This window comes from Dipodomys ordii, unplaced genomic scaffold (genome assembly GCF_000151885.1).
Source record: "Dipodomys ordii isolate 6190 unplaced genomic scaffold, Dord_2.0 Scaffold5, whole genome shotgun sequence".
Classification (NCBI taxonomy): domain Eukaryota; kingdom Metazoa; phylum Chordata; class Mammalia; order Rodentia; family Heteromyidae; genus Dipodomys; species Dipodomys ordii.
The window spans coordinates 24,914,534-24,941,449 of record NW_012267221.1 but is presented as its reverse complement, the minus strand read 5'-3'; positions in this window follow the sequence as shown (position 1 = coordinate 24,941,449).

Below are 26,916 nucleotides of genomic sequence, written 5' to 3'. Positions count from 1 at the left end.
GAAGGACAGGGAGGGAAGGGAAGGGAAGGACAGGGAAGGGAGGGAAGGGAAGGGAAGGGAAGGGAAGGGAAGGAAAGGACAGGGAAGGGAAGGGAAGGACAGGGAAGGGAAGGGAAGGGAAGGAAAGGAAAGGGAGGGAAGGGAAGGGAAGGGAAGGACAGGGGAGGGAAGGACAGGGGAGGGAGAGGAAAAGAGATACAACTCCAGAGGAGGCAAAATTATCAGCACGCACAACAAGAAATCAAAACAAAATCTGCCTGGCCCTGGGCCCTGTTATTTGTGCTTGTACTCAGGTGTTTGTGTTCTTCCCAGGAAACAATAGACTCATTAGAGCACAAGTGGAGAAGTTACTTAATAGGTTCGTAAGTCACCCGGTTCTTACAAGACAACAGCCATGCAGGCTGCAGATGAGTGAGAATCACTGATGAAGCTTTAAATTGATACACTCACTGAAGCGTGAGCTATCAATACTGACCTTGTTTGCGGCTTCCCAAGCAGGCAAGTGGCACTCTCTGGAACCTTTGAATAGCAACCCGTGCATTTGAGCTGGTTTCCAAGAACTGTATTTAATTTAACCAAATAGGCCCATTAAATTGTTTCTGGGCTTCTAAGAATTAAACTCTTTTTAGCATATTGCTTTGAAACTTTTATTTTAGGTATCTAGGACTTTAAAAATCCAGTTTAACCAAAAGTCTTCTCATATATCTTTCTAGAATGCAAACATAGCTAAGGCTTGAGAAGATTGTACCTAGAGGAAACACAAAGCATTCTATAATAACAATCACATTAATTTACTGCTTGCTGATTACCAGGCACTCTGATATGCACTTGAACATGCATCATTTTCTTATTTCCTCACATGACCTGTGGGGGGGGGGTGGATAACAGCAGAAGAAATGAGGGTTTAAAGAAGTAAACTGAGTTACTCAAGATCTCAGAGTTAAGTTTCATCTGGGTGTAGTAATTCGTCTGTCATCCTAGCTACTTGGACAGAGATCAGGAGATCATGGTCCAAGACCAGATTGGGCATATAAATTCATGAGATCCTACACAGGGGTGTAGGCCTGTCATCTCAAGATACAAGAGAAACACAATGCCTGTGCACAATGGAGAATGCTTGTCATCCCAGCAACAAAAGGAAGTACAAACAGCAAGATTATAGTCCAGGGCAGCTCTTGCTTAAAATGAGATTCTATCCTGAAAATAACCAACACAAATAGGGACTGCCACAGGGGCCCAAGTGGCACAGTGCCTGCTTAAGAAACATATGAGGGGGCTGGGAAGGTGGCTCTGTGGTAGAGCACTTGCCTTGCATGCATGAGGCCCTGGGTTCAATTCCTCAGCACCACATAAGCAGAAAAAAACAGAAGTGGTGCTGTGGCTCAAGTGGTAGAGCACTCAACTTGAGCTGAAGAGCTGAAGGACGGTTCCCAGGCCCAGAGTTCAGGCCCCACAACTGACTATATATATATATATATATATATATATATATATGAGTCCTTGGGTTCAAATCCCAGTATTCCCTAAATAAAGAGGGGTGGGGGGAGGAGGAATAAAGAGCCAAATCCAAGGCCTGAATTCCTAGCCACTACTCTATATTGGTCCCAATGTGATTATACAAACATACAAATACCCATGAATTTTTCTTAGCTTAGGTATATTAGAACAAATAAAACTTGACCTTAAGTATTGCTTCCTTTATTGACTATCAGAAAATGGCATTTCATTAACCCAGCTGTTCAGCTTTATCAATATACCTATATCTAAACTCCAACCTCTTAGCTACATGCCTTCCTAACCCTCATGCCCCATGGCACTGTTGTAGGTTGACTCTTCTTTCCCTCCAATTCAGTTTCCACACCAACAGATCTTGTTCCAAAACAAAAGACTCCATTTCTAACACCATCCATAGCCCCCTAGTGTCTCTTCCATGTTAAGCCAGACTCCCTAGCACAGCACACAGAACCAGTTCTGGCTGAGCACTCTCTTTTATAGATGCGCCTCCTAGGTGTCAACTTTAAATGATTGCTTTACTCTAGTTCCCAAACTCAGGTTCTGGAAACTTCTGTAACTTACCTACTAGCATTGTATAGAAGTCCTGCTGGCTAGTATCTTGAGATAAAGTAATTGCCATATTTAGTATATAACATATATATAGTCATAGAAACTTCTCCATAACAATTTCCTGGTCTGTTAGCCATCACCTGATTTACCAAAAACTGTGCTGATACTATATTACCAAGTACCAGATATTCTATATAATAGGAACTGTGAAGAAAAAAAAGAGAAAATCTTTTCATCTCATATGGGCAAAAAGTGTGTGCATTGTTTTAACATAAAGACTACATCCAGATGTACAACATTTTGTGGAAGCACAGGGAAACACATGAACTCAAGAAAGCTTCCTACATCCATTACCCTAACCACTGTACGGCCAGGGCACTTCAGAAGACAGCAGAGGGTGCAGGCAATGGTGTGTTCACGTCAGCCACTGTGAATGGAATGTGTATGCCTCCAACGGGGCCACTGAACACTCCCAGTGGTAAGCTAGGTTTCCTTGGCTCCTGAGAGAGTTCAAATAATATTCTCCACAAAGGGCTGGTTAGTGAGTGTTTTAGCTATGGGCCACTAGCACTTCTTACCTCTAAGTAGCACAAAAGCTCCTGCACACAATTGGTGTGAGTGGGTTCCACTGAAACTCCGTTTATTTACAAAGACTGTTTGGAATTTTATATGATTTCACATCTTACAAAATATTTCCTCTCTTTTGAATTTGTTCAACCATTTAGAAAGGTAAACTGCTTTCACCCAGCAATCTCATTGACCTATAGTTGCAGTTGAATTTACCAACCCTTGGTTTGGAGTATAGAGCACAACTCCTCCTTTTGAGTTGCCCAGTGCTCTATACCCAAGAGGGACTCGATATATGCTAAGAAGCAATACTGGGTACCTCAGATGTATTTGACAAAGATAACTGACCTGAAAAGAGTATGTGATGAGAGATTCGAAGACCTACCTCAAATCCTAGATTATTCTTTACTGTCTCAATAACCTTGAGACAGTCATTAATCTCCAACTGAACTTTGCCTTCCTTTGCATTTGTCATTGCCAAAGACAAGCCAGGAATTCTTAGAATAGCTATATTTACTGAAACAGTTTTTGCAAATGGCATTTGGCATGTGTTAACTTATTTTTCATGCTAGCCCTGTGAATTAAATATTAATTATATCCCCATTTTACAGACGAGGAACAGAGGTAACATGCTTAAGGACACACTTAAGCAACTAAGCTGAATGGGAACTGGAACCCATTCCGACTGCAGAATTATGACTGCAGAAAAGTCCCCTTTCTAAACAACGAAATACATACACACAAGCCTCTGTGTACCCTTGACATTGAGCTGAGATTAGCAATAAAGACCTGAGAAATACAAACTAAAAAATATAAACATCACTATTGTTTCTGTTTAGTATTTATTGAGAATTGACTATATATCAGATCAAATATTTTACTGTATGTCTTTTCTCACTTGATTCTTCTAATAATTTTATTAGATAAGTACTGTTAACCCCTTTTACAGATAAGAAAATTGAGGCCTAGAAGATTAAATTGCTTGTAAGGGTTCCAGAATGGTAAGCACCGGAAGTGAGATTTGAACACGAGCTACCAGACCACTAAGCCCAACACTGCCTTATCAGTGATGCTGTTCTGGTAGAAGTCTATTCAATGTGCTATAGTTTAAATATGACGTTGGCAGCTGGCCTAGAAACCTAAACACCATTTAAAACTCCACTTACATGGGAAAAGGCATCATAAGACTGAAACCACTGATGCACAAGCAGATTTTGGAAGGCATCCACTTGATAAATTTGGGGCTGCGTGTGTGTCTTGGCATAGTTGGCATGAAGCTGGAACTGTTTGATTTGTTTGCTGATGTGCATCTGTCTTTTCTACCTATTAATGTTAGGAGCTTTTGCCTTCAGGGACTTTCTCTTCCCTGAAGTGTTTCTGAGTTGCTTTGCCCATAGTGAGCAGGCTGTGATCTGCTGGGTACCACCTGAATGCCAGAAGAGGGGGCCTGCTTGACAGCTTGTATCAGCCACTCTAAATTTTGTTTCCAAACATAGTAGAAGAATAATCTATGATCGTGTTTACAGACACACACTTCATAGTTACTGAGTTAAGTTAAATTGAAAGGCTATTGCTCAAGGTCAATGTGAAGGCAAATAATAATAAAAACCATAAAGAGGCTGAAGAGCAGCCCCTATGATCTCAGAAACAGGGCTCCTTGACAAGGACCTCTGTGTGAACCAGGCAGACAGACTCTGGGTGGATGGCCTGGCAGTAACAACAAGGCCTTATTAGGCTTGTCTTGTTCATTTGCTTTTAAGGCAGGTGCTATATTTATTAGCAATGCTTATGAAGGAATCTCTTAGCGATAGATGTGCAACATCTTTCCCTGGAGTATTTTTGCGTCTAGTGCTGTAGAAAGGGGTGAGAATGAGTTCAAGGCAGAGATCTGGGACTGGCTCGCAGTGTGACCTTGCCCAAGTCACTTCATCACCGAGCTTATATCTCAACTGCTACTGAAATAATACTGCTAATACCTGTCCTCTGTCTGAATCTCAAAGATAAATCTATGTCTGGAAAGGACTCTGAGCTTGTAGAGAGAAAAGTGAGCCTTCTTTACCATCATTAGATAACATTTATTCATAGAAAAAAAAAAAGGTAGGGCAGACAACCAAAGGTGATCCAAACTAGTGATGAACAAAGCTGCTCCACGCTACTAGCAACTTGTCACAGAGCCAGCAAGTTTTTCCTGTTCCAAACTGATTCTTGTGAAATTCAACTGAGAACATAAATAAATAATATAAAACAAACCAACTTGTGTGCCAAGTTTCATCCATTTGGAAATTTCTTAACATGCCTTGTAGCTCTCTGAAAAGAGGTACAGAGGGATATTTCACCTCTTTCTTCCTAATTTAACAACTGCTGGGTGTACAAGGACCTCTAATGGGAGGAGAAACACCCATTGACCGCCATTATAGCCAGGGTTTAAATAGGAAGACTCATTAATTTTTTTTTAAATGCATGATCTCTTTTCTCCTTCACTAGGTTATTTTAGCTGAAATAATTTGACAGCAGTCTTTGGTCTTGTCTAAGAAGTCCTGCTAGCTCTCTGTGTCCACCTGTGTCTGTCTGGATAGTAAACCTGACTGTAGGACTCTCACAAATGAACTGTCACATCATTACTACGGTTGATGCAGTATAATCTGTCTTGAAATTAGAATCAGTCTAGCCAAGGCTGGGCCCTCACTTGCCACCGAGGCTAATTCACTCCTTGAATATGCATTCATGGAGATGTGGCTCGATTTGCAATCCAGGGGGAGTACATGTTAAGAGCAGATTTTCTGAATTAGCATGGCGAGATCGAGGAAAGGGTCCTTCATTTGGATGGCTGCAGATGCGGCTTCCTCTTGTTCATTACAACTGCATTTCATCAGCTTTATGATGTCCACATGTCAATTGAGTGTGAGGATTTTGCACACAAAGAGCCTCAGGGAAAAAGACTCCACTAGCTAATCAGCTGATTATCATACCTCAAATGGGCTGCAGTACTCGCTGCTCCCAAACTGTATGAGCGAGAGCAGAATTGAAAATTAAGACTGCAAAGGAAGAGGACTCTTCAGCCAGTTTAGGGAAATTAAGGGGGAATTTGTCAGTGAGAAGAAAGGGCTGTAAGCGCTATAGAGAAAGCCTTTGAAATAAATGGACATTTGAAATCAAATGACTAATGTTTTTCTTTACAAGGGGAGGGGAGGGAAAGGGTGAAGGGTTAATTAACTATATTATCCTCCCATTTATGCCTAGCTGTGTAAGCTCTTGCCTTGGATTTTAAAACCCAGATTCAAGAATCCAGCTCAATGTCAAAAAAAAAAAGAGAGAGAGAGAGAGCATCTTAGAGTAATTGAATTAGTTCCCAATGAGTAGAGGATTCCCAGTGCCCCTGGGCAGCGCCTTCTAGATTTCCTTGGATTGTTTGGGAATTAATTGATTAATACAAGAATGTAATGGTAGAAAGAGAAGAAAGTCACTTCCACATGGCTGCAGAAAGAGTGCAGGCTTGAGGAAACATTTATGAAAATCATTAATTGAGATCTTGTCATCAGTGGTGTATTTTTATATCCTTTGAAGAGAGGAAATGAATGGGTGATCTTTATTTTCCCTCTTTTTGTCTGAAATTTACCAAAGTTTTCTCCCAGCTCCCTAGGGTCTTCCTCAAGTCTGTCTGAAATGCAGTTAGAGCCGAGGCTGTCTTTTGCTTCACAGCGCGTCTGCCTTATGCTTTCATCAGAGGAGTCTAACTCACACAGATGCACTATTTAACAATGCCATCCCCTGCTTTCATCAGAAGGGGGGAAGGTTGCAGAGCCGAGCCCTGCAGAATAAGGGGGGCAGGTCCCCTGTGATCGGCGAAAGCTGAACATCGGTGCCAGGTTCCATCTGTCACGATAGCCTATCTCCGAACCTTCAATCTGTCAAAAGCTCGCTGCCTGGCTGAAGGCTCCAGGAGATTTGGTGCACTAAACACATTTGACAACAGCATTATCACTGCAAGGAGCCAGCAAAATGCCATCGATGTGTTAATTGTAACTGGCTATGTAAAGTGTCACTTCCCATATCATTTAACACCAGCTTCGCCTCTTTTGCAGATCCTAATTTTCTACACTTTATAAACATATGGATTGCTCTTGTAACAACAACGGGATCTTCTTAGCAGAGGTTTAATTTTGCTTGGATACACTGCACCCAAGCTTCTATCAGAGAAACAGTGACATGGAGGAGCTTGGGAGGGGAAGGAGGAAAAGAAAAATAAAGGATGCTTCCTCTCAAGCATCAAGAGGTGCTGAGGGGAGCCGGAGAGACCAGCAGGAATCAAGGCGCTGCTCTCAGAATGGCTGTGATTTTTTTTAGATGCATGGAATGGTGATGCTTTTTTCCCCCCTCAGGATGCGTTCTTGCTAATGGGTAAATAGTTCCTTTTCTCTTGTAGGGAATGAAAAATGCATATCCAGGAGGCTTACAGGCAGGGAGTTTTCTTCCATCATAATAAGAACAGTTTTGTAATGGTAAACATGAGAGCAGCACATAAATAAATGAAAAATCCCTCTTGAAGTCTGAATGCATTTTTAGCACCCAAGTACCTAATATTCAATTTCTAGTACAAGCAGGGCCAGGTGTTAAATTTCTCTAGTTACTGTCACTAATGCAAATTAGATTCTTTTTCTGCTCATAAAAAATCAAATCCACATTAGAAATTAGCTATAAAATGTAATGACTTAAATGCTATAGTGTTTTACAAATCTCCCTGCATTTCGATGGTAGATAATGCTGTAAAACTGAGAGAAGATAATAAAATATGGTAGGAAGTGGAGTTATTTAAAGGCCTTTTGTGACTGCTTACTTAAACATGGGATGTGTTTTGCTCTTCTCTCTCTGTCCCCCTGTATTGTGGGAAATGGGCACATTTATGATTCTATTTTTATATGCAAACTTAAAGTAATCAAAATCCATGTTTAAATGGTGCTGCAAAAGCTGGAGAGATCATTTGCATTACTGATTTTTTAAGAATAAAGAAAAAAAACAACAATACCCAGGGAAGTTTATGGTACCTTTGCAACTTTTAATCATTGGTATTGTAATCATCCTGAGGGAAATTTGAACTGGTTAAATAAGGAGCTCAATTAGCATTTTAAATTCTTTATTAACAGTATCACCAAATTTACCTAGGGAATTGTCTCATCTGCACTCTACCTCCACCCCTACACAAGCATATCCAAAAGCTAAATAGAACCTGCCCTTCAAAATGAAGCATTAAAGAAAAAAAAAATCCTACAATACACAGCAGAGTAAAATTAAGCTGAGAAGAGCATAAAAATTATATATTTGTCAGAATGTAAAGCCTTAGCAGCATCCCATTCTCTCTGCTGCAGGATGCATAATTCACTCGTCTCTGTCAAGTACCCAATTTGAGGTCTTAAATTAAAATCATAATGAAACTCCAGGCCCCAGATGAATCAGGATTTCTCAACAAAGCAAACAAAGTTAGGAGTAAGATTATCTTTCTGAGCTCAGGAAAAAAAAAATCACAGTACAGATCTATCTGAAAAAAAAAAAAAACTTGATACCCAAAAAAGGAGGAAGATTATATTTTAGCATAAGCTATGTCCCCGGAATGGCAGTGTTGCATGACTATTTGCCTTTAATTTTTTCAGTGGAAATTCAGACAGTGTAACTCTCCAAGGCCACCCAGCTTAGCTGTCTCCTGATCTGTATTCCTCTGCCATTCCCTGGCATTGCCTAAAGGTGGTATGGAGAGATAGGCAGAGATGACCAAGCCAGAGAGGGTTCCCTTCCACCTACAGGAAAACAAGGTCTGCCATGCCTTCTTTCACTCCCTGTATGTGCCATTGGCCACACAGTACAATTACCATCACTAGGATTTTCACCAGCTGCAGGTGGGGCTCTGGCACGTACTCAGTTGACATCCCTGGCACAGTAATGTCTGATCTGCTTGGGTTCTAGGCCCTCCCGGGAGTGAGGATCTGATGTTGCAGCAGAGAGAAACAGGAAAATACTGACTCGCAGGTAGGTGGCCTCTTTCCCTTAGGGAGCCCTTTGCATTTTGGAAGAGCCGTATCTCCTAATCTTGAGTCTCTAGCTCTGTTTATTCATCTCAGGTGGCTCACTTTTTTTCTATAACATCTTCAGTGGTCTTACCTCTGCACCATCCATTGTGCAGCAACAGGTCTCACTGTCTACAATTAGATGCCTGTACTAATGGCTGCCTTTTTTTCTTTTTTTTTTATTGTAAAGATGCTGTACAGAGGGGTTACATTTACATGAGTAAGGTACATTTCTCATTGAACATTGTTACCCACTCCATTGTCATTCTCCCACTATCCCTTCCCTCCCCCTGCACCTCCCCACCCAGCAGCCCCCATGAAGTTTATTTCTGACATAGTGTCCTGTGAGTATCATTGTTGAAATGGGTCATCTTTTGTACTTCTTTCAGCATTTTGTTATTTCCCCTTCCCTTCCCTTCCCCCAATCGGATAAATGCATATACAAGATGGAGGGTACCAGAATCAAAGACAGAGATTTAATGGCTGCCTTTTGTCCTAAGGTCATATTCTTGGTCTTTGCATGCATTCACCCAACCTTCTGTTCTCTTTTTCTTGACTAGAGTCAGCTCCCTACTACTTCCTTATTTTCTTGCTTTAGCTTTTGTGCTTTTTACCCCATGGTTCATCCAAATTGGCTCACAGACAAGAGAAATTCATTCACAGTAAGATATTGTAGGTGATAGAGTCCTCTACGTTTTACCATTATGTTGGAGCTTAAGAATCAAATCAATACAAAAAGGAGTTTGAGACTTTGATTTGTTAGCCATGGGTAAGTCCCTCTTGACCTTGACCAGGCAGTCTCTTATGTTTGATCCCATTAGTAAACAACATACTTCAGATTCTTAGCATTTCTGTACTAAGTGAAACAGTATTTTCACCTCTCCCCTGCCCCCCTGCTACAAAAAAAATCATGTCTACCTTGAATTTGTAAATGTAGCCTTAGTTAGAAACAGAATCTTTGTAGATATAATCAAGTTAAAATGGCATCATATTAAGTTAGTGTTTGGTCCTAGATTCAATATGGCTCTTGTCTTTCTAAGAAGAAGGAAATGTGGACAGAGACATGCACAGAGGTAAGATGGCCATGTGAAGAAGAGGCAGAGACTGGAGTTGTGCAGCCATGGCCAAGGAACACTAAGGACTGACAACAACCACTAAGAGATTAAGAAGAGGCAAGGGGCAGGGCTCTGGTGGCTCATACCTGTAATCCTAGATACTCAGGAGGCTGAGATCTGAGGATCGCAGTTCAAAGCCAGCCCGGGCAGGTAAGTCCGTGAAACTCTTATCTCCAGTAAACCACCAGAAAACCAGAAGTGGCACTGTGACTCAATTGGTAGAGCGCTAACCTTGAGCTGAAGAGCTGAGGGACAGCTCCTAGGCCTAGAGTTCAAGCCCCAAAGAAGAGGCAATGACAGAGATGGTCCTAAGGCATTCCAAGAGAGTACAACCTCACCAACACCTTGATTTTGGACCTCTTGCATCCAGAACTGGGTGAGAATGAATTCTTATTTTAACATACCCAGTAGCCTTAGAAAACAAATACAGTACCTTTCTACCAATAAGTATCCCAAAGCTACATTGTTTTATCTTATCCATCCTTATCCTACTACCTGCACTGTAAAACTGAGCTGTCTTCGTTACTCATTCACAAGTAAATATCAATTGCACTTCTACCACATGGCAGGCACCACACTCCATGAAAGCGTTTCCACCCTGGGAGCAAAACAAACAGGGACACCCTCCTGGGCCATTCGCCCCAGAGCATCTGCCTTAAGTACTGGATAGTCATTCTTATTACCCAGAAATCTATTAGCTATGAGACTAATGATTTCAAAATATAACAGAATTATCTTAGAAGACACAAATGGCGACTATATGTGGCTTAATAGAAATCGGGCTTTGACAGATCTAACTTCTGCTTCATCCCTTCTATGCAACTTTGGGCAAATTACCTAACCTCTTTATGATTCAATTTTATTATTTTGAAAATGAGGATAATAAATATACCTACTTCATAGGGTTTTGTGAGGACTGAATTATTTATCATGTAAAGTGCTTTAAACATTATTAGCATATATATTCTCAATAATTGTCAGCTATTGTTTTAAGTGGAAAAATTATGTTATATAATAAAGGCTGGAAACAAGTTGTTGCAATTGTTGTTACTATTGATGGAAGTTCTGTGCTTTGGCTGCAGAACATGCTCAACAGAATCAGATTTGAAGTTTGGATCCCTAATATCAACCAAGCCATTGCACTCCCTGGCCAAGTTATTACCCCTGAGAACTTCAGTTTCATACTTTTGAAGATTAGATGAGATACAGCTTTGGCAAATAGCAGACCCTCCATTAATAATCACCCTACCCTAACTTGCAAGCACACTCCACATTTGGTATAGTTCTTGCTTTTTAAAGTTACTCTATCACTATTCAGCACAAAAACATAACAGAAGTTTCAGAGCAGGACTTTTGAAAATAACCACTATGTACATTCAACGTATTTTCCTTAAAATGCTAAGACAGACTTAAGGGCTTTAAAGGCAAACGTATGCATCTAATATGTGTGTTTTCTCCACATTTAAGATGACACACTGGGTAGACCTCGTACTTGCTTGCCTTCATTCTTTAACTTTCAAAGACTAGAAATGTGGTCTGGAGTGTTCATAATCATGAGAATATAGTCAGTAAAGAATGTCAGTACAGAGAATTCTTCCATTTACTCCAGGTAAGTTTTACCATAGCGTGGCTCCCGCCACCGCTTTCTCTCTCACTCCTCTATCTTCCCACCAAAATCGGCTTCCTGTGCTCTGGTGCTAATAAGATCTGGAAAGGGGCTCAGAATGAAACTGTGGCCCTTCCTCCACATTCTCTATCTCTGATACATTTCTTTCCTTTGTTGAAATACTTCTTCCTAATGATAATAGTACATGGTTGACTTGGAATGAGATGAGAGTTGGCTTCCATATTTTTCCAAGTTTTGCTTTATCGATAAGATATCATAGCCCTAAAACAATTGTGTATCGGCTGTCTTTCACTGCATAACAAGTCATTCCAAAGCTTAGGTTGAAGTTCTATGGACAGTAATAAAGGTCTAGCCCAACTGGGCAGACCATGTGCTGGGCCATCATGAGTTTCCCTGTACCACTGCAGGAAGGTTACCTGGGGGGCTGGTTGGTCCAGGCTGACTGCACTCTGTGATTATTTATAAATGCTGGCTGTTGGTTGGAGTAATGAGGGCAACTGGGCCAAATACCTTCACCATTCATATGGTGGTAGTCACAAGGTTTCCAAGAGTACCAAGAAAAAAAATCTCCTAATTCTTAACCATCTGATTCATCACATTTGCTAGTATTATACATTGACCAGAACAAGTGACATAGCCAATGGTTAAAGAAAAGGAAATCATTTGTGGCCATTTTAATAATTTATCATCATTAATATTTCCCATTCTTACTGTTAAGTAGGAAAAAAAGCACAGAATTTGTTCTAAATGAGCATTATAAGGAAATTTCTATTATTTCCACATTTCAGAATAAAAAAATCAAGAATCTCCCCAAAATTAAATATTAAGAAGCTCCCAATCTCAGCAGAGAAACTTCTCAAAAGTTCTCAGAGTTGACAGAGCATTTATTTGACAGTGGAAAAACAAGTCATTCTCATTTAATTCTCCAGAAAGAACTTGAGATAGACTAACCTCAGGACACATTTTATATGACTCATTTAAATGTCTGTTGTCATTTATTCTGCAAATCCATAGCAGACACTGAAGGACATCCAAAAGATATAGATGCTCTTGTTTGTCCTCATGGAGTTTCAAGTCTGTTAGGGAAAAGGGACAATAGCTATTACATGTTCACAATTCTGACAGTGCTATCAGCGAGGCATCTAAGAGGTGTGATGTCACAGCTCATCCTATCAGAGGGTTTGTGGGAATTTTCCCTGAGCCCTCAGGTAAAGAGGAGTTGGAAGGAAAGACAAGTTAGACAACTTTAGACCTTATGGGAAACTCTTCATCTCTCTAATCATGTGGATGAGATGATATAAAACAAAAGAAACAAAGCCACATATAGGTAAGCACAATCCTGTCACCAACCATGTATCACCCCAAACCAAACAGCATCTACTCTAACACATAGCTCTTACTATTTACTGGCTACTAAAGCTTAACTCTCATTTATATACATCAACAGTTAGTGGAAGCTGTTTTCTTCAGTGTGGACACCCCCTGGTTGCCACACCCTACCACCCTATTATGTTCCTACCTGGCCCCTGTAAGTATTAGGACTTGCAACTCCTAGATCTTTCTGTGCCATGGGTTTTTCTTCTGAAGACCACTAATAATTGCACCCAAGAAATACTTCCACAGATTGAATGGCAAACTGATAAATCATGTACCAGAGCGCCTTTTTCTTCTTTCTTCGGTGGCTTTTTACCCCACCTTCTAAAATTTTGGTCCATCATTGTCCCAAAGCCAGAGTTAGTGAATAAAACATGTGCCCATTCCATTCAAAACAAGTACATCTAGGAAGACTTATAAATACATATTTCATGATTTTTTCTAATGCTCATATTTCATAACAGCCTAGAATCGTCATTTTTCTTTTTTTAATTACGTTTTTATTGTGAAAATACTGTACAAAGGAGTTACAGTTACATGAGCAAGGTAATGAGTACATTTCTTATCCAACATTGTTGCCTCCTCCTCTGCTTTTCCCCTGCCATCCCTTCCCTCCCACCTCCTCAGCTCCACCCCCTCACCTCCATCTCCCACCCCCCACACCTCTGCCTAAATTGTAAAGTTCATTTTCGACATAGCATCTTGTACATCTTATTGTTGCAATGGGTCAGTCCATATCCCTATTTAAACAATTCATTGTTCTTATTTCTACTTTGACATTTTCTTACTTCCAAGGCAATCACAGTGATAACTGAAGGCTTTTTTTTTTCTGGTCCTGGAGCTTGAACTCAGGGGCTGGTTACTGTCCCTTAGCCTTTTTGTGCTCAAGGCTAACACTCTACCACTTGAGCCACAGTGCCACTTCCAGCTTTTTCTAAGTAGTTTACTAGAGATAAGAGTCTCACAACTTTCCTGCCTGGGCTGGCTTCAAACCATGATCCTCAGCCTTCTGAGTAGCTAGAATTACAGGTGTGAGCCACCAGCACCCAGCTTGAAAGCATTTTTAAACATTACCCCTTGGATTTTAAGTTATGCATTATGTTTCTAGGGAGAAACAGAAATATTAAATTTATGACTACATGGCATATTTGTAACATTTATTTGATTAAAATCTCACTTAAAAGATGATTTTTATACATGGTTTGTTTACAGTAGATACCATTTTTCACTATCTACTTTACTTTTAGGCACACTTATCCAAATCCTATTTATATAAACAGGGATTTCAAGACACTGATACTGCTACTTTTTAAGAAATAACTTTAAAACTAGCTTCACATTATACCTAGAATTATCTGGACTTTGACTTAGGGCAAATGGTAACTGTATATGAAATATTCCTTAAAATGTATGGAGAAGCACGGGGGCACTTCTTTAATGAACTCAACTAATAAACATTTTCTGTAATGATTCCAACACTTTAAAAAAATAACTTAAGTCAATGCCCATCTTCTACACATAAAATGCTAATTATTATAGCTAAAGTGTGATCAAGAAATTCTGTTTTTAGTTAATAACTGTGATGGCATGAAAAAGATACATAATTGCTATTCAGCTGAGGTGAAATAGAGCTAAAGATTTATGATTCACTTTCTCTCTTTTGCTATAGTGTTATCACTCTTTCCTACCCAAACCTAAATAGAAACATGAATATATCACCTGAAAGTTTTTGACATGTGGCAACGTTCTCTTCAAGTACAAAATAACTCCTATTAACCAGAGCCCTGGACTAACTGAACTGTTCACTCCAAGTCATATTGAAGGAGAAGATACGACTGGAATGATAGATGCAGACCTGTTAGTCTGTGTGGGAAAAGTCACCTCAGGTGTGCATCAGCACAAGGCTCTGGGGACATTCAGCCTAAACTCCTGAACCTTCCTCTCCTAATCTGTCACTATGAGAATCAGAGACTGAAGTATCCCTAAAACCATCACAAATCATCTGAGAGGGATCAGGAAGAGTGGAATGAAACACTTAAGATACAAGTATTTAGCAATGGACTGAAATGGGAGGGGTTTTCTTCTTTGTTTCCATTTAAAAGGACAATTTAATGAATCAGAATTTCAGTAAGCATGGTCCCAAACATTGACACAAGCTGGAACACCTGCCCTGCCAAGCATTTGTTCCCAAACTCAGGTGAGTCCCTGTGTCCACTCAAGAGCAAAAGAATGCACCTTTGCCTATTGTCCCCTGCTTCCCCACAAGGCTACGGTCTCGCCTGGTTACTTTGTATAGATCCAGTCCTTTCAGATTGCCCTTAGACATTGTGAGAACTGTGGTGGAGATTCCAGAAGAACAGAATAGCTTTGTTAGTCTGGTAATTAAGACAGGAGTGACATTCAAACACAGTCTGGACAAGATGTAGCAAATGACTGCATTCTTTGTGTGAAAAGCTGTTCCCAGTCTGCTTTGTCTTCCTCCTGGGATCTCATCATCTCCACTAAAAGTCAAAATGGGATTTGGTACCCTCTATTCCCTTATCTTTTTCCCCCTAATATATATCTGCTTTGTGGGAGCTATGTTTGTCAAAATGTGCTAATTTATGGTGTTACAGGGGGGAAAATGAAACCTCAGCTTTCCATTCTTGTTCCTTGCTCCTCCCAGCAGCTTTACCAAGGATCTCTTCCTTCTTCCTCCCTCCCCTCTATTCCTGGGGAGGTTATTTGCTAAGCAGAACATGTTCCTCCCCCTTCCCCTTGCAACACATGAGGCAGGCAAATGGCCACTTGTCATCCCTTTTCAAGTATGTAACACATACAATTGTCTCACAGCTAATAGCTCCTTCTATTGTCCATAATTTATCACTGTCAAGGTTCTTTACATTTTATTTCCTCCTTATGTGTTTCATGAGAAATCTATGCTTTGACTATTGTGGCCCTGGATTTCATTAGCATAAACGTATGATGTCAAATAAATACAGATTCTGTATCACACTAGAGTCTGTGTTCTTTGCAAAGAACAGGATGTTACTTTTATGGGTATGCTTTTTCTCATTTCCTTACCGTCTTTTTTCTTCCCTACTAAACCATTATGAAGTGAGTACCAAAGGTATCCTGGGTAATTAGCCATTAAAGTCCTGTCACAGAGGGTTCCACAGTCAATACAAAGATAATTTGGGCAATGGTGAATGACAGTGCTGTCCAGACTTTTGGGATAATCAAGGACACATCCAGCTGTACCAGACATCTGTCAGACCCATGAATCATTTCAACTGGCTCGACAATAGCCAGGCAGCCCCAGTGAAGGTAAACACGACAGCAGGCAGCCCTCTACCACAGGCAGCAACACTTGCTCTTGCAGAAAGCTGCCTCTGTGCAGGAGCAGAGTCCTGTGCAGAATGTGTGATGGTTAAGAACATAATAAGAAAAGAAACTGGATATCAAATGGATAGGGGACATGATATGCACACTTCCACAAACCTTGTTTGGTCCTAGCTAAAAAAAATAAATAAATAAAATGAATACTCAAAGAAATAGCTTCAAAGATGTTGGTCATAATCAGCTTTATGTAATTAATTCTATTTCCCCAAAACAACCAGGATTTATTACACACTTGAGTTCCATACTATTAAAGGATTTTTATTAGTTTTTATTATGCTAACATTGCTTTTGTGAATTTCACTTGCAAAGTTCCTTGGAAAGAGTGATTGTGTGCTTGTGGAACAGTATTGGATACAACATCTTGGAATGATATTAAAAGTCTAAAATAAGAATGGCCCAACAGAATTAAAAACATTATAGTGACTTACAATTTTGGGATCAGGGAAGTACTGGGGATTGAACTCAGGGCTTCTTACTTGCAAGGTAGGTGACTAGTACTTGAGCCCCAGCCATTTTGTTTTAATTTTTGTATAGTGTATTGTGGGCCAGCCTGGACCACAATCCTCATATCTATGCCTCTTGAGTGGCTGGGATTACAGGAGTGAACCATCAAGTTCATCTTACAATATATTTTTTTCCAAAATGGCTACGAGAATCCTGGACACTCAGAACATACCAAATAGATCTCTGACGCTAATCTACAATTGATTGCCTGGTGCTAACTGTTCTGTAATGGGGGGTAAATCTGGTCATAACCTGGTTAGGTCCTAGCCTACCTCCAACTTCCTAGTGGAGATCAGGAGCAAGAAACTTGTCAGTGTTGATGCCTCCAACCCCTTATCTCACATGAAACTGGGTTTTTTTTAGCTACTTAACAAGCAAGTTATTAACAGCTCCTTATTAATCCCTTACATATCCAGTGGGTGGATGTGAAGGACTCTAAACTGAGGCAGCAATGTAGCAGGAGACCAAGGCTTCCTGTGTTGCTGGGAAGTCGGGATACCAGGTAAGCAGGTATCTGTTGAGGACATCATCATCAAAATTGCCATTGTCTCCAGCCTTTCATCTGTTCTACTAACTTTGTGTGGCTCTTTTAAAATAGCTGTTCTAAAGTGTTAGCTGCATTATTTAAAGTACACAGCTTGATAGAAGTGGCATACATATATATACACTTGTGTGGCCTTACAACAGTTGAAACTGTAAACATATCCTTCACCCCCAACATTTCCTTACACCCATTTGTAATCCCTTCCTATCACCTCTCCCTATGCAGTCACACAAGTACTTTCTGTCTATTCATTAGTTTGCATTTCCCAGAGGTTTTTGTTTATGTTTTAATAAATGATCCCATTTAGTACATACTGGGCTTTTTTAGATTTGTTTCTTCTCTCTCAGCATGATTTTAAGATTCTTATACATTTTTCGGGTATTAGAAAATCATTCTTTTCTATTACCAACTCCCATTCTATTGTATGTACAATATACATTTCACTCAATACATCCACTCATGGTTTGTTTTCAGTTGGAGTTATTACAGATGAAACTGCTATAAACATGTCTTGGAATGAGCATATATGTGCTTTCTGTTGGGAGTACAAGAGTTACACCGTCTCAACCTTTTCCAAAATAATTGCACCTTTTACATTCCTGTTCCCCCACATCTTGTCTACATTTAATAGTGTCAGTTCTTTTGTTGTAGCCATTTCTCTGAATAGATTGTAATGATATCTCACTGTGATCTTAACTCTCACCTCCCTAAGGACTAATGATGTTGAATTTTTTTCATGTGCTTCTTTACCATCTAAACATTTTCTTAGGTGAAGCTTCTGTTCAAATATTTTGTCGATGTGACAAAAGCAAATTTTCTTAGTATCACTAGGTCTTTGTCTGAACCCTATACTCTGTTATATATGTTTGTCTGTCTTTTTTATTGTAAAGGTGATATACAGAGGAATTACAGTTACATAAGTCAGATAACAAGTATATTTCTTTTTTAACAGTGTCACCCTCCCTCATTTTCTCCCAGGTTTTTCCCTCCCAATCCCTTTGCCCTTGAAATGGTGTAGTTCATTTCCAATATAGTGTCATAGTATCACTGCTGAAGTAGTTCACCCTTTGTCCCACTGTTTCTGTGCTTTTCCTTCTCCTTCTTAAATCAGATAAACTTACATACCAGGTATCTGTCTGTCTTTATGTCAATATGATATTTGTCTTGAATACTTCAGCTTTATAACCCCAGTTGATACAAAGGTGGCACTGGTCTTCTAGCCATGTTTTCTTTTTTTTTTTAATTTGTTTTGTCTGCTCTAGGTCATTCCAATTTCCACACAAATGCTAAACTCATCTTGTCACACAAAAGTAAGCCAATATTTTGATTAGGATTGAATGGAATCTGTAGCTCAATTTGAGAAGTACTAACACTTAGCAATATGGAATCTTCTAACCCTTAATAAGTAAGGCATATCTCTCCATTTATTTGGGTCTCTCAGCATATAGATTTTCAGCATATAGATCTTACCTCTTCTTCAGATTTGTGCTTAACTACATCATGCTTTTTATTGTACTAAACATAGAATATTTTTATTCTAATAAAGGTAGAATATTTTTATTTCTATGAATTAAATTATTTTTATTTTAATTTTGGAATATTTGTTATATAACCTATACAATTTGTTTTTATAGACTGAACTTATAAACAGCGATCTTAGGTCTGCCATAGTACTGGGAGCTGGAAATCCAAGATCAAGATGTTAACAGAGCCCCTGTTCTTTGTGGAGACCTTAGGAAAAATTCTGTCCCAACCTCTTCCAGCATCTGGTGGCTCCTGATGTCCTCAACTTCTCTGCCTCAGGGACCCACTTCTATTGGTGAACACTTGCACAGTCATGTTCTAAGGACTACTTCACAGCTATAGAAAGAAAGCCCTATAGAGATGAAGTGTTCTCAGTGTCGTACCCAGTGAATATATCTCAGAACAAAATCGGCCTTCACAGTTACACAGAAAACAGTTCTGTCCACCATCAATTCATGGTTTTAGCACATTAGCGATGAGGAGCATCAGCCTCTAGGGATCAATCCTTACCATGTCTTCACTAAGTCCAGAATCCAATGCCTTCTGCTATCTAATACTCTGTCTCTCTCTTTATGTCCAAGCAGGAAAACAGCTGAAACCAATCCACTTCTAAGGTTTTACCAGGCCATTTGTCTTTTATAGCTTTCTAATTATAGAATGAAAACTTTATCCCACCATAGTAGATCAAGATAATTGGATGAACCAAGGGGGCCCTGAAAAATGCAGCTCAAATGTGGCCATTTTAGGGTCTGGGATGATAAGGTCAGGACATTATATTTCCCTCATTCATTCATCATTCATTCACTGGATGTGAATACATCAAGCTATTTGTACTAGTAGGCATTGTTGTGGGTTTTATGGTGTGGCTCTGAACAAGAGGACCCCAATTACTGCTCTCATAGGGCTCAGGGGCTAAGGTGTAGCAGGAGAAGGCTGTGAAAGAGGCAGGCCAGGGTGAAAATCATCCTATGGACATGTGGTACTGGAAGACAGTTAGGACTCATCACTGGCATCAGTAGGCAATAGAACACCAGAGGGGCCACAACAAAATGTGGATATTCCTTCCTTAACTCCAAACAATTCACTTTCAGCTAATCACCTGATCTAAATGGGTATACTGGTGGGCATCAGTCTAGAGCACATGGTGTGGTGGGCTGAGACACAGGAAGTGATGGCATCCTTAAGAGTCTTCCCGATCAGAAATTCCTTGTGCTACCCTGGAGAACATAAGCCCTGAAGCGCTGCTAGAGCTTCATTCACTGGCCTTCATCACTCCCTGCACTCATGTTTTACAGCTGAGGACCAAGGTCATAGATTGGACATGAATGTTTCCGAGCTTTCATATTCATCCTCTGTGTTCAGCCTTCACAGTTCACGTGGCACAGCTCACTGCTATTCACAGATCACAAACTGCAGAGTAAAGGTTCACGTTGGATGAGCCTCCCAGAGTTATGGGAAGAAGCAGAAGCTGAGCTTCAGCTAGAAGGAGCCAAGCTTCAATGGGATGGGATGGCAAGGGCCAATGTGGCTCAATGTGAGCCACCTGAACTCGATTTGAACTCCCTAGCATGTGTTTTATCCCCATGTTCATGTATCCTTGGAAACCTTGGAAGAAAGCTATAGCCATTTGTAGATCAGTTCCACATTTTTACTCACCTTCTTCCAATGCCAGAAGCAACTTGTAAAGCTAAAAGCAGCTCCAACTTGGAAAGAAATTGAGGTCATAGAAACTGTGTTGCCTTGAAAGCCACAGTCACAGAATCTCTAAGGAAGGCCTTACCCCCCAGAACCCCTGGAAGGTGGCATCCTAGAACAAGGGTACAAGAGTATTTTCCTGAGGTGCCCAGGAGTATAGAATACCAAATCTAGAGTGTTGCTGGGAGGTCATATTAGATACTTCTGGGATAATTTATTCATTATATGCAATATCTGCTACAAATTGCATAAGTTGGTGTTAGATTATTGTGAAGTACCTTAAAGGATTCTTTGAGAGTAGGGAGCAATAGTTTGTACTAACTGAATGGAAAGGAAAAAAGTCTAGAAAGGACAAGTTACTAGAAATGGAAATCAGAAAGCCCAAATGGGTAAGGCTGAGATGAGTGAGCACAGTGGTTATGAAGTTGACTATGATGGCGTACTCCTGTAATCCCAGAATTTGGGAAGCTGGGGCAAGAGAATTACAAGGTTGAAGCCATCTTGGGCTACATAGAAAAACTCTGTCTCAAAAGAGATACACAGGGGATATAAGAAAGGAGGAAACCTGAGTTCAAAGCCCAGCTAAGCTACTTGATTACAATTAATCTTGTATTTACAGTTAGCTTCTTTCTCAGTTTCCTCATCTTTTTAATAGGTGTGAGAGCAGTCCCTCTTCATTGGCTGCCTGATATGACTGGATGAGCTGGGCTGGCACTTTAAGGTGTACTATACATATACTGAGCACTGAGTGGTGCTGAGACGCACAATAGCAGGTGCAGATGGGCAGGTCCTGCAGGGGCACAGAGGCTGCAGCTGACAGCAGATCAGGTGGAGATGAGCAAGGAGGAGCCAAGTAGCCTGGATGAAGGTTAAGGTCTGAGGATAGTCACAAATACGATACAGCACCAGGATTCCACTCTGGCTGTACACTGGAATCTGTGTAAGTACTTTGAAGACTTCGATTTTTGTTTTGTTCTTCAATACTCATGTTTGGGCTGCCAGGTGTGTGGCTGACTAACTGGAAGGATTGGCGTTGCCATTTCTCCAAGTAGGGGTGAGGGCAGGAGGTGGAAGAGCTCCTCCGGTCCAGCATAAGAGACACAGAGCTGCAAACTTGTGGAGCTTACCTGCAGGGGGTCGGAGGTGGAGTAGTAGGTCTGTACACAGATAGGAACAATAACATGTCAGAAGAATGAGGAGCAATACACACTGGAGTCACAGGTACTGAAGCAGAAGAGACTAGCTGGTTTGTAGGGAGAGGAGGAGATTGTGGAAAGACCATGAGGTCAGCCAAGTCAACGATATATTCAATAAACTAAAGAAGACTAAAACTGAAGGTTGGGACAAAAATTCTAACATAAGCAGGATGACATGGCCCAAAGCTAGGCAGAGGCAGTGAGATGGGAAAGAGGAGTTAAGAACCGCTGGGTAGGGTGATGAGGGGAGATAGAAAGGAAAACCACTGCCTAGGGTGAGCCAGCCCGGGCCAGTGTGTCCATCATTGTGGAGTGGAAGTTTTCCTTGGTCTTCTTCCCCCAAGCATCCCCGGCTAGGCTCCTGTGCCAAGGGCTACTTGAACACTTTGCCTCCCTCAGACTTATAAAATCATTCTGCCCTTCACTTCTGTGGCCTTTGGAATTCAAGTTTGAGACAAGCAGAATGACTTAGTGGAATTTAATAGACCTTTCACCTTTGTAACTGCTTAGTCTCCTCCAGCCTCCACATCTCTCCACAGGCAGTTTCTGCCACCTGGCTTTCCAGACTCCCATCAGCAGCCAGATCCCACTGACCATGTCCTTGTGTTCTCTCCCACCTAGACTACTTCCCTGATAGATGGGAAGTTACACATTGGAATTGCATGAACTCTGGGGAAAAACCCTTACTCTATGCCAAAGACATAAGGACATCTTTATTACACTGCTCAGGATCTGTTGCAAGACATCAAGCCAGGTTAAGTAATTCATTTTGGTCTTGGGCTTTTAATTTCCCCGAGACTTTCTGTGAGGTCTGCAGTTTGTTTTGAGTTCCAGTCGGTGTTCTCCAACGACCTGACAATAGGTATTGCATTGTAGAGGGTCAGGAAAGAGCTTTCCAACACTTCATTTCATTAGCTTAAGTTCTTGCATATCTTTCATCTATCTCTACTTCTATATCACCATTTTCATATGACATTTCACATGGAATTTTCATATTTAAAATTTCCCTGATGCTTATAAGAAAATAATAGCTATACCTCCAAGCCTGACCCTATCTACATCCCAGAATTATTCTCTCTGACAAGCTTTGAACTCCTCTATGGAATAAATTCCCATGAGCAAGCAGCCTAGTTTAAATCATGCCCAAAGCCTTTGCTATTCAGTATTGCCTTTTCATAATGTGCTTTAATTGTTATCAGTGTGTATGTTTAGAAAGCGCCTGGAGATCATGAGGATCTTCCTGTCTGTTTCACTGCTGACCATTTGTTGGTTGGTCTCTAGCTCTTGCTCTGCTCTCCAACTGTCTTTTTAGCACTTCTGCAGATGGTTGCACCTCCTGCCCCACATAAGCTCCCACTCTTACAACCAAATGAATTACCAATAAAAACCATCTGGTAAATAATAGGCATTTTAAAATGAATTATTCAAAAGATTTAAATATAAAAGACTATTGAGCTTTATTTAGCAATGAAGAGAAATAAAATCTTCCCTACCCTTTTTCTCCTTTCCTTCCTTCCACCCTCCCTCCCTTTCCATATGTATTAAAATCAAATCAGAATCTAGTTACTTGAGAAGCAGAGATGGTAGGATCACAGTTCAAGCCCAGCCCAAGCAAAAAACAAAACAAACAAAACCACCCTCCAAAGTTAATGAGATCCTATTTGAAAGCACAAGCCTAGAGGTTTTAAGGTCCAAAGTGATGCACAAGCAAAAGCACGAGACCCTATCTGAAAAATAAACTAAAGTAAAAATAGCTAGGAATGAGGTTCAAGTGTCAGAACACTAAGCTTAAGAGTCTGAGTTCAAATCTTGGAACATCCAGAAACCAGAGAATCAAATCAGGACATTCAAGGAGAAACTTGCGCTCAAGGTTTTATCAAGGTTTTGAGTCTGAGCCCTTCCACACTGATCACTGGCAAGCCCTATTTCTCTGTATTGGTTAAGCCCTCAAGTTTTTGGTAATGGTCTGAAAATTCTTATTTAACTTTTGGTCTTTGACTAATTGACATCTGCAGAAGGGGTAACAAACAATGGTAGTCAAGCTGTGGGGAGAATATTGGTATTTGGATGATGGATGAAGTTAAAATTGCACAGAAGTTGTTAAGTCTACCACCTACTTTATAATTACCATCAATAATTTTTCCTCAGAGCATCATCATTTGTAGCTTCCCATGTGAAGATAAAGTTGAAAGTGTAATAAACCATTTCTTAGGGCTGAATAAAAGCTCTAATGCAAATCTTCCCCTCTAAAACCAGGAGAAGTGTGTGACTTGAAGTCCATCATGAAGCTGAAAAAATAAAGAACAGTAGAATGTAGGAAGAGAAAATGACCATAAAATCTCTCTTTTTCAGTTGATTGTGCAGATTTCTGATTTCTGGTTTCTAAGCTATTCTCATTTGTTCAAATATAGTTTAAACTGGAGGTTCAACTGGGTAGACAGAGTGGTTTCTCCTTTTAGAAATAAAGCTGTGGATATACATGCATCATAAATCGAAAGTGTTAAGCAAATTAATGAAAATTAACTTCCTACCCTCCACCTCTCGGGTCAGCAGGAGATGAGTCAGGAAGCAAGTAGGCAGGGCCGAGTGCCAGGGAGCCCTGCTGTAGAAAGGGAAGCCTTGGGGCAGTGGATGTGCAGGCAGATTAGGAACAAGAGATTGTCTGGATAAATGCAATTTGTCAAGCTGCGTGGTGCAAAAAGCTTGCTTCAAGGCAGAGAGGAAGAGAGAGTGGGAGGTGAGGGGGTTACTTAGGACTATAGCCAAAGTGCTCCCAAACAACAAACACAACAAACAATTTTTAAAAATAGGTAAACAAATTCAGGCCATTCTTCTAAATAATGAGAGAGCTTTTGATTCGTGTCTTTACTGGATCCAGAAACATTCAAAGCCCCATCTGACCTGGACCTGGAGTGTTTGCATTCTATGGCGAGTTCTACTATGGATTTGCCACCTAAGAAGAAGTGCAACCCTGCATTTTTAAGCGTTTTTACTAAATTACACATTTATTTGAGGTTTTTGTAAATGACCTCTTTTAGCTTCTCAAGACTTTAAACGAGTAAATATTTGAATTTCTACTTTTTCTCTTCCTATTAAAAAATACGCGTCAGGTTACTTTGCATATATTTGTAGAAACCAAAATTGTAATGCAATTCCGAGTTGCTAAAATTTGCTGTATTTTGGTGACTCAGCTATATTGTCATGGCTTAGGAAAATAAAACTAAGAGACAAAGAACAAAAAAATTTTAAGTAGCTTAAGTAACTTCATCCACTATCCTGCTCTTAGCTCTAGGATTTATCTGCTTTGCCTTATTAGGTCCTAAAATTAGAAAGTAAAACTTTAGTTTCAACATAAGACCAAAGTGATGCTGTATGTGTGTATGTGTGTATGTGTGTGTGTGTGTGTAGTCTTTTTTTAAGTAAGTTTTATTTATTGTGAAAGTACTGTACAGAGGGGTTACAGTTACATGAGCAAGGTAAAGAGTACATTTCTTATCAAGCATTGATGCCTCCTCCTTTGTTTTTCCCCTACCATCCCTTCCCTCCCACCTCCACAACTACACTCCCCCACCCCCATCCCTGGCCTAAATTGTAAAGTTTGTTTTTCAACATAGTGTCTTATACAACTCATTGTTACAATTGGTCAACCTGTATCCCTATTTAAACATTTTGTTTTTTCCCTTCCCCTCCCCAAATTATATTGACATCAAATATAGTGAAAGCAGGGGTTATACCGTGGGGGAGGAACATACAAAGCAACAACAAAAAAAATCACACAGTACCTTATAAATACATTAGAAACAATAGCAAGAAAGAAAAAGCCACTTGTGTCCCTATCTTGGGGTTCATTTCACTTAACTTCATCTTATCTGGTTATATGTACATAGTTTTTGACCTTTTCTACGTGTCCCATACATATACTGGTCTTTTTAATAGATTGAAAACTGTGCTTGATAAACACTTGCTAAAAATGCCACCACTGCATACTACTATGCTTAGATCTACATCATAACTTGATCATGCCATTCTTTCCACAGTGAGTTTGGACAAGGTCACATGATTCTTCTCTAGCCATCATTGTAAATACCCACTAAAATTGACTAGAATTAGCATATTAAATGAGTTCTATTTTTTTGTCACAAGGCCACTATCATCTTAGCTGCTAAAGTTTTTAAATGTGTACGTAGAGTGAAGGTCTTAGGCTTTCACACAGATCAGAAAGTAGAAAGAAAATCATGAGGGGAACAGTAACATCCACAATTTAATATCTTTTGTTGCTGCTCACTTAAATGGATTTGTTCTTATGTTTGCTGCTATTTAAGTGCAACATAATTACATATTATGGAGTGTACATACTACTTTAATAGAGGTAATTATTTAGGCTTTGCCATAACTATTTTTACTTGTTTCATTAGAGTGCATTAATACTTTGGGGAGGAAGGGTTTTTTTTTTAAGATGAAAAGATGGTTTTTAATTATTATGGCTTTCTTTGCCTGGAGCTGATTTTCATAATTAACACATATTAGATTCAAATGCAACCATGTATTTTATGCTCACTGGAGTATACAAAATTTAACTTCTCTCAGTGGGCTATGTGCACAGCAACATTTTGACAATGGCCTCTGCACACTCTGGGTAGTGGTGACGTTATATTAATGTGCCAATCCATACCATCTTACCATCTCAGGATTAGACCAACTTGATGCAGAGTTTACACAGTGTCATATTTGCCTGATGAAAATGTCCTTGGTAAATTTTCATGCTAGTAATTGAAGAGTTGTAGCAAGCCTGATTGAGCTGCAGGTATAGCTTGAAGGGCTGGGATCACAGTGAAAGAGACAGTGAATTATATATTGACTTTGTATAAACCATACTGTCTTGATTCATTTTCTGTAACTATCACTAAATATTATAGGCTGGATAATTTACAAAGAATAGAGGTTTACTTAGCTCATGATTCTAGAGGTTGGAAAGCTCAAGAGTGTGGCCCATCCACTGGGAAGTATCCTCTTGCTGTTTTTGCAATATGGTAAGAACATCATATGTCAAGACAGAGCAGGTGTGCTAGCTCAAGTCTCACTCCCTCTCTGTACAAAGACACTGGTGTCGTTATAGGACCACTCCCTCATAACATCCTTTAATCCTAATTGTCTGTTAAAGAGCCTCTTCCCATTGCTGTCAAAACATAAACTTAAGGCTGAGTGTGGTGACTCCTATCTGTAATGTCAGCTATTCAAGAGGTAAAGATCCAAGAATCACAGCTCAATA